Source organism: Polistes dominula, unplaced genomic scaffold (assembly GCF_049000335.1).
Source record: "Polistes dominula isolate Pdom_NZ unplaced genomic scaffold, Pdom_raw_medaka contig_18, whole genome shotgun sequence".
NCBI classification, from domain to species: Eukaryota; Metazoa; Arthropoda; class Insecta; order Hymenoptera; family Vespidae; genus Polistes; species Polistes dominula.
In genome coordinates this window covers 384,153-397,768 of record NW_028301164.1, presented here as the reverse complement: position 1 = coordinate 397,768, position 13,616 = coordinate 384,153, and the positions used below count along the sequence as shown (strand labels likewise).

Here is a 13,616-nt window from a genome sequence, read left to right as displayed (position 1 = left end):
CACGAGTGCGCGGGAAATTTGAATTGTAATAAAATTTTGTTGTTATAATTCATTTATATTATGCATTAAGAAATATTTTTAATAACATGATGTGTATTTTATATGTAATACTATAATGCCATTTCAGAATAAAAGTAGTATTAGTATCAATAATAGACGAGAGCGAGAATAGTTAAGTTAAAATCATTGAACCAATAGAGTTCATTGGCCACCCCCTTCTTTAAAATTTGCCACGCAGGGGAGGCGTGCTCTGCCGGTGAAACAAGTAAACATTGAGGATAGAAGAATATTCACGTAATGTCAATTGAGAACCGCTGTCATCAGCGTGTAGGGGCGTCGTTGCTCTGCGTGCAATGTGTATCGTGTAGGCGTTGGCGAAGGAGGAGACGAGTCGGGTATGTCTCCGTGAAAAAGAGAGGAGAAAGAAGGGGAGAAGGGAAAAAAAAGCGGAATATACTTTAAACGGTACAAAAGCTCGGTGCGCTTCCGTCGTTTAACTTTACGATTGTCGCACGTGTGCGTGGCCGACCCCAAAAAATCACGTCGTATTATAAGGTTCGATCGAGGACGTGGGCCGTGCCAGCGCGTAACGCGTTCATTTGGTCCCGATGATTCGAGAGAACGACGAGTAGTAGTAGTAGTAATAGTAGTAGTAGTAGTAGTAGTAAAACAAGTAGTAATAGTAATAATAATAACAGGTAGTAGTAGTAATTTTTTCAAAGACGGTGGGAACAAAATAAAAGAGAAAGAGAATAAAAAGAAATAAGCAAATAAAAATAAAAATAAGAATAAGAAGAAACAAAAGAAGAAGAAGAGTGTCTGTAGTTCTGCTTTTCTATCTTTGTCTTACGAAAAGTCACACGTACAGTGCGTACGGTGCGTACGGTGTCGCGAGATTAGAAGACTCGACGACTTTCGGAGGGCCAAAGGGCCTGGTTGGGATCGTGTGTCACACGATCGGAAGGTAGAGTAAGAGAAACAGGAGAAGGAGAAGAAGGAAGAGGTGGTGGTAGTGGTGGTAGTAGTGGTGGCGGTGATTGAACAGGAGAAGGAGAGAAGGAAGGACGCAGAAACGTAAAAAGAAATAAGAAAAAAAAAAGGAAAGAAAAAGGAAGAAGGACGCGTTAAGTTGACGTCGATCGGCATGATCGGTGCGTCTCCATGGACGATGGGCCATTGAGGCATTCAGTGGACGGCTGTGCGTTGAACCTTCAAAGGGAACCCGCGTCAAAGAGAAGGCGTCTGTCGACCAGACGAGTTTGATATCCTTGATCACTTCAGAGACGAATAAGAAAGAATTCAAAAGATAGAATAGAGTCCGCAAACGTTGTGTTCGGGAGATGTACGGAATCTCGAGAGGAGCTTGTGGCGAGGGTGGGTACAATTCTAATCGACACCATCATCATTATCAGAGTCATCAAAGATTTGACGACGAAGCTAACGAAAGGTTCGAAATTGTATTAGTAAAAGTAAGTGGAGAAAAATCAAGAGTAGTCAGAGCAAGAGGAAAAGTAATAGCAAGAGCACCAACAGCAACAGCAACAACAACGGCAAAGGCAACAATAACGCGCCGGTGGCAGTGACTGTCGGTGGTAATTCAGAGGGAGTTGCAGAGGGAGTTGCAGAGGGTGGTGGAAAGAGAGAAAAATTTAGAGAACGAGAGAAAGAGAGGGGGGAGCAGAAGCGTGTTTTTCCGAGATTCGTCGTTGTAAAAGAACGAGGGTCAGTTCCGGCCCATTCGGTTGGTCGTGCGCGTCTTTTCTATTGGTGTAGTCGGATGTGTGTGTGTGTGTTCGTATATGCGTTCGTATAAGTAAGCAAAAAGTACCTAAGTGTTCTCTGCTAGCTAGATCGTTGTGTGCGAGGTACGGTTAAACGGCCTTATCTAAAAAGAAGAGTTAAAAGAGAGAGAGAGAAGGAGAGAGATTAAGAAGGAGAGAGGAAGCAAGATAGAGATATATACACAAGCGTGTGCGCACGCGCGCGCGCCCAACGAACCAACCCGAAGAACACAGTGCGTGCATTTGAGTCACGCGCGCGCCTCTATTAACTTCTTTTCGAATACGGTGAGAGAACATTCAAAGAAAATTCTATTTCTCTCCTTCTTATTTAAACATTTAATATATATCTTAATAAAAGGAGACAAAATTCAAAGAAATAAAATTCGAATGGGATAGTGGAGATTCGGTGACTGGTTCGTTGTGAGAGAGAAAAAAAAAGATCAAAGTCAGAGAGGAAGAGAAAGAGAAAATATCTTGAAGCAGTGGCCGCGCCTCATACGACTATCATCTCAACATCGAGAGAAGAGTATCGAGACGGTAATCGTGTCAGGAACGGTGGTGGTGTAACGATACTACTACTACTACACAACAACGTTAGTCTCTGGAATGTAACAGGAAACTCCCGTCGTGAAGAAAATTTTGGAAAAGGTAAGCATCATCCCTTTTTCTTTCTCTTTTTTTTTATTTTTCTACCTTTCTGCGTATACCTTGCGCGCGTGAGCTCGCTCTGGAAAGAGGGCGGCACGGCGGGGAGTTCAAATGCGAGACTGTCAGATCGATTGAAAGAGAATGAGAACGAGAACGAGAATGAGAACGAGAACGAGAACGAGAACGAGAACGAGAAAGATATACATAGTCAATACATGTAGTCAATTTAAAATATATTTTTATATATTGAGTCATAATGTATATTTGTTCCGTTTTTTCTATTTGGAAAAATAAAAATGAAACGGAAAAGAAAACCGGTTTTTGTGTGTCGTTTTAATTATTACGGAATAACTTCGTAAACATATGAAACAAAAACGATATTAATTATCATAAGTTTGAATGTTTGTAGGTGGAGATGTATATACACTTATGCAGTTGTTGTTTTCTTTTCTTAATTTTAGAGGCGATATTTTGTTCGATTAATTGAAAAGAGAGTATATATATATATATACATTTGACTCGATCAGTTAAGCGCACGCGAAATAGTCCCCGATCGTTGCGTCGATTCCCGAAGATGTACGGCTTTACACGAATGCGCGTAGTACTACTGCTATAGCGCGATTCACCAGGAGAAATCGTAGTAAACGAAGCAACGTGCTCGTCGATTCGTTTACGACGATGACGTCACGAGTACTGTCAGAGGAATACTACTACATACTACTATTAGTGCTATCACCACACCACCACACCATCATATTATTATTACCACTACTACACTATTATAATGATAGAGTCAATTAGGGATGAAAAAGAATTGTCTGAAAGTCCAGAAATATTACTAATCGATGTAACTAGGAAAAATAATTTCAATTTTGATACCTCAGACGATTCTAAAGAAATAATGAATGAACAAGAATCATCTACTTCTTTAAGTTAAAAAAAGATAATAAAAGTTCAACGCTAAAAGATATTAATGATTAAGCAACAGTAAACAAAAAGCAACCTGTTGCAAATATTTAACCGAATAAATCACGTAAGAGTATCAAAGTAAATTATGACAAAGTAATAATTTATTGAATGAAAATTTATTGATATAGTTTCTTTTCAGAGTATCCCATAAATACGTATAGAGTACTCTTTGATTTTAAAATCTACAGAGAATTAATAAAAAACAGAGAATATTTGATCAAAGATGCAGGATGTTAGTTAGAGAAACATAATATCAAGAATCATGATTAATTTGAAAAGTGATAATTGAATGCGAATGTTTATCAGGGGCAAACTCAAAGAGTTAATAGTAACACTGTATACTAAAGTTCATCGAATTTCGTCCTTGTTTTTCTTTCCAATTGCTCTCCAAGAGTTCTCTAGGAGCTGCTGATATATCGAGCTAGAAACAGTATAACGTTCGCACTCTTAACGATGTTATTTAAAGTTCGTGACATCGAAGTATCCAAACTCTTGGAGGTATATATACTTTGCGGAAAGAGAGAGAGAGAGAGAGAGAGAGAGAGAGAGAGAGAGAGAGAGAGATAGAGAGAGAAAGAAAAAAAGGAAAAAGAAATTCCAGACGGGAATAATAAAGTTTACAGGAGCGACTGTAAAACTGTGAAGGAGAACAAGAACTAGGATCGTCTCTTAAGCAGTAATCCGATTGCGAAAGATTCTTGTGGTTTTATTGGCATTTCTATCTCTTTCTTTATTTATCTATTTATCTATTTTTCCCTCTCTGTCTCTCTCTCTCTCTCTTACTTAAGCTCACTTGCTTTTCTCGTATTTTCCTTTTTACCCTCTGCTTTTCTCCTCCTTTTTCTTCTCTCTTATATTTCATTTCCTCCTTCCATCTTTCATCTTTTTCTAATTATTTCCGTAATTAGATTTCGTTCGTTAGACACCGGTAATTTCTATTCGGTCTTATCTGAGACACTACGAGTTGTTTTTGTTAGTTCTTTTTTGATGAACGTCTAAGGGATTATAAGCGAATGTTATTAGAATTAAGAGATAATATAAAGAGAACATTTCGAAGATAAAGTTGAGGAATAAAGTCGGTGAAAATGAATAATAAAAGTAATATCAAATTCAATAATACGTACTAATAGAAATAATATCAAATGTTTGATGTATTTATGTGCATTTATTTGTACATTATGTATTGTTTGTTTTACTTGATCACGTAACAAAATTGATCAATTAATTAAGTAATGGTATTTTTGTAATCAATAAGATGTACAATTGTTTTCTGGCACATAAGGTCATTCGATTAAAAGTTTATTTTTGTATTATCTTTCACATATTTTAATTATCTATGAGTAAGCATAGATAACTTTACACTTAAAAATAATCTCTTTTTCGCGATATTCTAAGAGTAAATTCTAAAAGTGATATTACATTTGTGCATTTAATCGGGCTATAGAAATTCCTATCACGTTTAATTCGTTTGAGCTTGAATTACCGCTTTCAGTGAAGAGATACTATTTGGCTATTGATAAAAGCGTATTGATTCAATTTCGATAAGTAACTTTCGTTTAACGATAAGAAAGAAAAACAAAGTACCTTTTATTTGTTCTTATTTCAAGAAAACATTTTCCGTCATCAAACGATTTCATAGGAAAAGGATCGATAGTACATATGCAGGGTGCTCCCTACGGTATTTTTTTTTCGCATAACGGTGCCAGCATATTCTGCGAAAAAAATAAGAGACAAATTTTACATAAATAAAAAACACGATAGTTTGATATATTGTAAAAAAAAAAAATAGATTAGTAATATTAATTTACTTGTTAATTTCATTTTCAAATATTACTCTATTCTTATTAGAATTATAGGTTTGATTTCTTTTCAAAATTTAGTTGATTACATTTGAAATTTCTTGTTCATTTGTTTTGTTTAATGAAATCTGATAATTGGATCAATTTACGATACAAAGGGATATACATAAATTATCAGTAGATTTAATATTAATAATATTTTCCACAATTAAAAATGCATTGGCGTAATATTTGGAAAAAAGCGAACAAAACCGATACATTTTGTTATTTCATATTTTTGTCATGACTTTTTAACGTAGCACTTTTATTTTTATTCGTAGAATACTCTGGTCTAGTTAAATGGAAAAAAATAGGAATACTCCATATTTTTATATGTATATTTACATGTTTGCGAATATGTATGTGTATAAGTACGTTTATGGCGCAATCAATTTTATCTTTTCACAATCGCTGATAGGAAAACCTGTCGAGAGTCGGACTCTCGAAATTGACTAAGAATTATCGGCGTTCCCAATCGTTGACAGTTCGATCAATGAGTTGAGCACACACGTTCGTTCCGTCTATCTTTCATTTTCAGCTGTACAAATGGAGAAGGAACAGGACTGTGCCACCGACCATTGATATGATGTGTCGATCTACAATCTTCATATATGTATTAGAGATGCTACATGCACATATATACGAATAGGAAATGTAACAATTGGTACGTATCTATGTACCGTACGAGGAGCGATTAACCTTTGAACTTTTCACGTTGAACTTTCAATTAAAGGATGGCTATTACTTGCATCGTAATTTTACTCCATTGATGGTCAAAATGAGAACAATTATTTATAACTTTTACAAATTTCATATTCCTTCAATGTACATTTATAAATGGCGTATGCTGATGAATCTATGCATTATATATAAATGCTTTTAATGTAATACTATAATATTAGTTAATAATCCTTTAGAGTATGCATTAAGGGTACATTATATATAGATTCGAAAAGTTCATTTTGAAAATGTCGAGCGTGCTAATTCGACGATGTCACCGAGGAACACGTTTTCTCTCAACAAGAGTTATCGAGTCTCGATCTGAACGAACAGCACACGTAGAGAGACAGTGTCCCCTTGCTGCAACGATGTTTACACAGTAGTAATGACCGAGTGTATAATTTACGAAAGACCGACGTGTGCGTTTTTCTTTTTCGTTCCCTACGATGAAAGGAGCGTGATCCGAATATACATACATATATATATATATAAGTAAAGTTTCTCCTTCCTCTTTCTCTTTTACCCTTTTTCTTCCATTCACCCCATCTTCCTTGTCTTTCTTTTTCTTTCTATTCTTGCGGAACAGAGAGTGAGTGGGTGGGTGGTGGTGGTGGTACGTGTTCTGTGCTAAAACGAATTCCATAAATTCTGAAGGAGCTTTGTTTTGATCGAAAAGAAGGAAATAACCGTGCTCGATCTCCTTATCGAAATTTATTAGTACTCGACGAGTGCTAGGGCACAATAAAACTCGCTAAAACTTCACTTTCGCATTACGCTTTAATTGCAAACTACTACGAATTTGCATCCAGTTGTTGAACTCCTTTAGTTTGGAGCTTAAGCTTTTCGAGTATACGTTCTTCTATCTCGTTTTCTCGCTTTCTAGTTTTCTGTTTATGTTAACAAAAAAAAAAAAAAGATAAAAAAATATAAAATAAAAATAGAGATAAGAGAAGAGGATATAACCGTAAACGGTTCGCGCATAAGTTATAAAATTTAAATATATAACATTGGTCGTTATATTAATCGTTGCGATAGTCATTCTGGTCTACTTGTTTCTTTTTTATTCTTATTATTTTAAGAATATTATTTTATTCTTTCAGTGCCTCTTCTAATATACTATTTTTATCTTTCATAATTATTGCTTCTTTATCATTTATCTTTGCTTCGTTGCTTCTTCTTAGATAGTCTTCTTATCTTTAGTGTAATATTTAAATAAGAATATTTCAAATTCTTACATTTAGTTTATATTACAAGGTGTCTCGAGGTTTTAAGGATCAAATTGTTAGAGCATATTATTTTTCGTTGCAATTGATATAAATATTAAAAATTTATCTTTTTTTATTTTTTTATTTTATCTGATCTGTTAGTTTATATTAAGCCTATAATAAAGTTATCTATTTTTTAAATGTATCTATCTATCCATCTATCTATCTATCACAAATGCGTCATACTTTACATATTGTTCATACATATTCTCATGAGTTTTTTTTTCTTTTATTGAATTTAATTTTTGTTGCTTTAAATACCGCAAGCTTCACCGTACTTGTAACGGTATCTCGTATTTCTATGTTTCATTCCTGAAACGTAAACAGAGGACTCAGACATGAGAAAGAAACATGAAAATGTAGAGATAAAGAAATAGAGATAAAGATAGTGACTATTACTACATCACTATTAACAGTATATTAAAATGGTAGACTCGTCGTCCTGCAGCTCGTACGTCGCGTGAGCTGACGTGTAATTTGAAAATATATAGAACAAGAAGATAGAAAAGTAATGGTAGGTGGGTGTTAGCTTAATAACGAAAGCCTCAGTACTTTTACGAGATACCAAGAACCAAATTAAGAGTTTCGAAGTAACGAGCAGTGATAATTAGGCCTTTAAATACCCCGAACATCTGAAAAAGCATCCAAAAATACATCCCATAAATACATCCGAAACAAACTTTGATTTTGTATTTTTCTTTTATTTCCTTTTTTTTTCGATATAACATGTTATAGTTATTAACTATAGTTTATTTGAAAATATTTGTTCCAGTAAAAAGGGGATTGTCAAGTAGAAAAGTTTGAGAAACACTGATGATTTATATTAATCATTATACAATATAAATAATATTATTTTAGTTATTATAAAAATTATTATTATATTATTTAATTTATAATTATAATTATATAATAATATAAATATTTTTAATAATAATAATATAATATTTATATTATATATTATATTACTTAATTATTATATAAAATTTCTTCGTGACAAAAAAGAAAAAAGACAACTATTCCATTCTATAAAATGTTACGAGAAAATAAAGAAAATTCTTCGAGAAATATTTCACCCTTTTTGTAGAAATCGGAGAAGGGAAACACGTTGTTTTTTTTTTTGAATGAACACTCAAAATACGAGAACTATAGTATAAGGTATGAATGGACTGAACGAAGAACAACAGAACGTCGACGTGGGTTCATACATAAATTCTTACCCAGTTACGTGTGTGTAATACTTACATATATGAAATGTGTATATGTATATATATATATATGATAAATACTTATGCGCGTGCGTCCATGCCTTTAGAAAAAAAAAGCATCGTTAGTTCAGAACCTTCAGCACCTAAAACACGCACCTTCTTTTGAAATTGATACCGTAAGCAAAAGCAGAGCACTGCATTTTCTCGTTCACAGGTGTTTTCTTCTTCTTCTTCTTCTTCTTCTTCTTCTTCTTATTTTACTACTCCCTTTTATTTTTCATTTCCCCATTTTTTTTTTGGTCTTCAACTGATTTCCGAGGATCGATCGGATATGCACAGCGAGTGCAATGAAAAAATATCTGTGCTACAATGCTCCGGGACTGATTTTTTCTTTATTATTTCTTTTTTATTTTCAAAGAGAGTCAAAGAAGAGAAAAGATAGAAAAGAGGAACAAAACGATCGGATTTCTATGTCGGTTATTTAAAAAATAAAAAATAAAAATAAAACAGAAAAAAATTAGAAAAAATATGGTATCTCTGACAGTAGTACAGTGTTCTTATTGTTTCCTGGCGGTATCATCACCCCCAATTCAACCCACCTACTACTACCTTTAATTCTCTGCAAGGGACTTGGGATTTTATTTTTTACTTTTCCGAGAGAACTCTTTCTCTCTCTCTCTCTCTCTCTCTAGTCGAGAAAAGTCATTCCAAGTTGTAAGTTGTAGTTTTTTAATTGGAACTTACTCGAAACTTTTTCTATCTTATCTTAAATCCCTACCCACTTGAAAATTGCATTGGTCACATGATAACAACAAGAATATAATAATTAAGTCCGAGCAGTTTAATTTGGTCTTCTTGTTTATCTTTTACAAATTGCGTAAATAAAAGTAAGAGATTTTTATTTGCTACAAATAGTTTCATTTATTTAGAAGATTTTCAAAGAGTAATTTTATTCTAAAGTTATAAGATAAATTGTAAAACTATATCCATCCATCTAAAAGCGAATATACAAGCTTTTATTTTTTGATATACTATTTATAGTAGTATGTTGTTTACGATATGTTGAATGTGTGTAAGAGATTTTATTCGGAAAATGAACGGCTTTTAAAGATTTTGACGGCTGTTACGTCAGGGTTGTATGCTTTTAAAATATTTAAAGAGACAAGAAAAAGAAATAGAGAGAAAGAGAGAGAAAGAGAAAGAAAAAAAAGATATCTTTCATTATTCTTACGTTATTTGAGATGACGTATTTTCTTGTAATATCATCGTGCATTCTTACGTAAGTCCTTTGCATATCACGATTATTATTTCAGTATTCTATGTATGAACGAATGACGTGCTTGAGAATAAAAAACAAGGAAGAAGATGGTAAAATAGAAAGGAAGAATGAAGGATAGATTAGGAAGAAAAAAAGAAATTGCATACAAGAGAAAATAATAGACGAGACAAAAAAAAAGAGAGAGAAAAAAGACTGCGTTTGAGTGACTGAGAGATTATGAGAGAAATACAGGGAGTAACATTAGATATAGAAAAAGAAACTTAGAAAAAGAGAATCTGAGTAATATGAGTTATATAGAAATGGACTGAGAGAGATTGAAAGAGAGAGAGAGAGAGAGAGAGAGAGAGAGAGAGAGAGAGAGAGAGAGAGAGGTCAAAATGGGAGAGGAAAAAGGCTTCACATGCGAGCAGTTCGAATAATACGTTTTTCGTGTATTTTGAAGTAAGTGTTGCGAAAGAAAATTCAACGCGTCGTTCAACATTTTCTCTCACTCGTCATGTCTTAGGAAATTATTTTCTTCTCTAGTGTTTCTCTTTTCTAACATAAGAGGAGAAGGAAGAAGAAGAAGAAGAAGAAAGGAAGAAAGGAAGAAAGGAAGGAGCTAGGCGAGGGGCGTGTTAAGTCGACGTATCTTGTCTTTCCTTTTCCTACTCGTCAACTTTTGTATTTGAAAATCTTCTTGCTCACAAGAACTATGTAGATGCTAGTATCTAGAATTATGCATTTGAAAATTGTGAAAAATTTACTTTTAACGTAACAATCATACAAGTAATCCTACATTAATAGCACGATAATAATTTGAAATATTTGAAATTAACTTTGACTTTTTTATTACAAACTATGTGTACCGAGTTTTCTTTATAGGTCATAATATAAAAAATACCAGAGAAGTTTGAAATAAAGGCTACGAAATAAAGTCAACTCATGGTGACCCTCATGGTATTTTCAAAGTGTTTAATAGGAATATTCGTAACATATAACGACCGGTATAATAAAGTCCAGTAGTCATCTCATGAACTACTCCGGAAGTCAATAATAGAACACCAGTCAATTTCACGCCACTTCTATTTACCGCACATTATTCTATTTGTATAATGGAAAATGTGATTGCTGTAAATTTCTGTTTATGGTTATATACCTGTAGCTCGTTAGCGCTTGTACATAACTGATATCAAATTTCTATCAATTAAATAATTACTTTGGTATGTTTAATTACCTGTAATGGCATGTAATTCTAATTAAACAAATTATGTATCTCGCATACACGTATGTGTATTTTTTTTTGGTAATATATTTGTCATTTGCCTTTACCAATCAGATGTTAATATAATTATAGTAGATTTTTTTTTTTTAAACAATATATTTTAACGAAATGTCTTAGCAGCATCAACTTTACGAAGAAAGAAAGAAAGAAAGAAAGAAAGAAAGAAAGAAAGAAAGAAAGAAAGAAAGAAAGAAAGAAAGAAAGAAAGAAAGAACTTAAGAAACACGCATGCGCATATAGTTTGTGCTCTGCTCTCGTACATACATCTTTAACGTGCAAACGACCTCGTTAACCCGTATCGCTTGTCACGGAAAGAAACAACGCGTTTTTCTTCCGTCCGAAGAACTTTTACTGAAAATTATGAGTAAGGAAAGAAAAAAAGAAAAAGAAAAAGAAAAAGAAAAAGAAAAAAAGAAATTAAATAATAGACGGACTGACTAACTTGATTGACACGAGAAAGAAATCATAAATATTTACAAATGTGTTATAATAAAATATTTTTTGAACTTAAAGTTAAACTTCTTAACCATAATTACAGATTAATTTATTTTTTTTTTTGCTTATAATATATATGTAATTAAAAGAAAAAAAAAATAGAAAAAAAGAGAAAGGAGTAGTGGACAGATTGATAAATAAATAAACAGAGGTAGAAAACAAATAAACAAACTAAAAGAGAACGAGATCGGAAGAAAATTATAGCCTCGAGGGATCATCCTCCAATTCTCGCAGGATTTGTGAGGGATCGTTTTTCGAGACTCCTTTAAATGCGTCACGTATCGTACACGAGAAGGGTTCAAACGCTATTTCCCTCTCTCTCTCTCTCTCTTTTTAGTTTTTTTATGAAGTTTCATTTTTTCCACCCTTTGAAGATTCAAGAAAGAGTGAACAAGTAAGGGTAGTGTATAAAGACAGGGATGTCCAATTATTCGCGTGCGATTCAACACTGTAATGAATGAGATCTAATAAGAAAAAAATAATAATAATGTTTTTATTATGTTTTGTTTTGATATTGTATTCTATTTTATTATATAGGTTGGATTATTAGTTTCCGATTAGAAGGTTAATAGAAAAAATAAGCAAAAGAGGTTGGACACCCCTGGTAAGAGAATATAAAGCGTGTACGCATGATATGCGTGAAGTAGTAGTAGGACGTACGGTGTCTCGCACTTTACGTTCATTCATTCACGAACACTTGTCCCTTGTCATACCTTGCGTTCGCATGCTCTTATATATATCCCTATCTCTTTTCCTCTCTCACGTAAGAATATTATGTATAGGAGGGAAGAGAAGTGAAGGGAGAGAGAAACGCTCGTTGAACTGCACCAATCGGAAAGGAAAGAACGAGATTGCGGCCACAGAGAATTTCTCTCTCTCTCTCGAAAAAAAAAAAATCTACATGCACGTGTAGATGGATGATATTATTGATGTATGCGTAGTAGAGTCATGTGCGTAAGAGAAAGGGAGAGAGAGAGAGAGAGAGAGAGAGAGAGAGAGAGAGAGAGAGAGGAAGGGAGTACAGTGTCGTACACGAGGCACTTCCTAACCCTTCTCGTTGTTTTGTAATATTCCTTTCCCATCCCCACCCTCTCTCTTTCTCTTTCTCTCTCTCTTACACGTTACCCTTCGTCGCCCTTCTTTTTTTTCTCTTCTTTTTCCTTTCCCTTTCCCTTTCTTCCATCTCTCTTTATTCTTGTCGCTACCGCCCTTTCGAACACCCTCTTTCACTTTTTCTCCCTTTTTTTTTTTCATGGTCCCTCGAATTTCTACTCTCCTTCTTTTTCTATACGTGTGGGGGTGGGTGCAAGCGTGTATGTGTGTACTTCGAGAGATTTACTCTCGCGGTTACGTATGTATACATATATGTGTGTGTGTGCATGTGTGTAGGTATTATATACAAAGCCCTTGTGCGTCCACTCGGGAGACGGACAGAAGGGGGCCACGGGAATTAAAGCCGGGAGGGTAGAAGATAGAAGGGTAGGAGGATGGTATACTATATCTTTTTTTCTACACCGTTCATCCAGACAACATACGAGGACTCGAGATATCTTCTCACGTATAAGAACTTGACAATGACAATTATATTTTTCGTCAATCCTTATGTTATCGTGTCATTGATTAGATTTTGTAAATAATTTTCATGACCTTCTTCAAATTCTAATAATTAATTGATAGTGTATATAGCATCGTTTATATTCTATAAGGAAAAAGTTTCTTTCTTCTATTTTATTAAATTTATAATTGAAACAAGTTTGATTGAAGTTTCATTAAAGTTTCATTATTACAAACAAAATGTGTGTGTCGTATTGTTTGTCCACCTTTTATTATTTTTAATAAATGAAAAACAAATAAGAGTAGCTCAATTTGTTCATATTTTTTCAATAGACGTAATTCTAAAAAAAATATAAACAAATTTTAATTAAAATCATGAAAGAAAATGTTACCTTATTCTATTGTTAGTAATATTATTTAATATTAATCGTAGGAAAGGTATAAATACTTTCATTATATCTTCAATTTGTTAAGTATCGTAGAAATGTATTTTTAACTTGTTCGAATTACCGGTCGTAGGCACTTTGAGTTGGAGCTTTTTTGTTAGTCGAAAACGTGTCAGCAGGAAGGAGAACGTTCTTAGAATAGTGTCATCGTA

General features: G+C 33.6%; 1 protein-coding gene and 1 long non-coding RNA gene across 11 annotated transcripts in view; both read left to right on the top strand.

The window, feature by feature from the left end:
* Positions 1-64: 64 nt before the first annotated feature.
* Positions 65-13,616, top strand: part of p120ctn (adherens junction protein p120) — a 47,448-nt gene continuing 33,896 nt past the window's right edge. The window contains exon 1 of one of the 10 annotated variants that reach the window (XM_089178874.1): positions 65-2,429. The gene's annotated coding sequence lies outside the window, so the exon portion shown is untranslated. The remainder of the gene's footprint in view (positions 2,430-13,616) is intronic. The other 9 variants (XM_089178880.1, XM_089178873.1, XM_089178876.1 and 6 more) reach the window with 9 other exon arrangements.
* On the top strand, positions 8,231-11,391 carry LOC149030472 (uncharacterized). The gene is made up of 2 exons (XR_016178680.1): positions 8,231-10,146; positions 10,231-11,391. It is a non-coding gene; the product is annotated as an uncharacterized LOC149030472 (long non-coding RNA).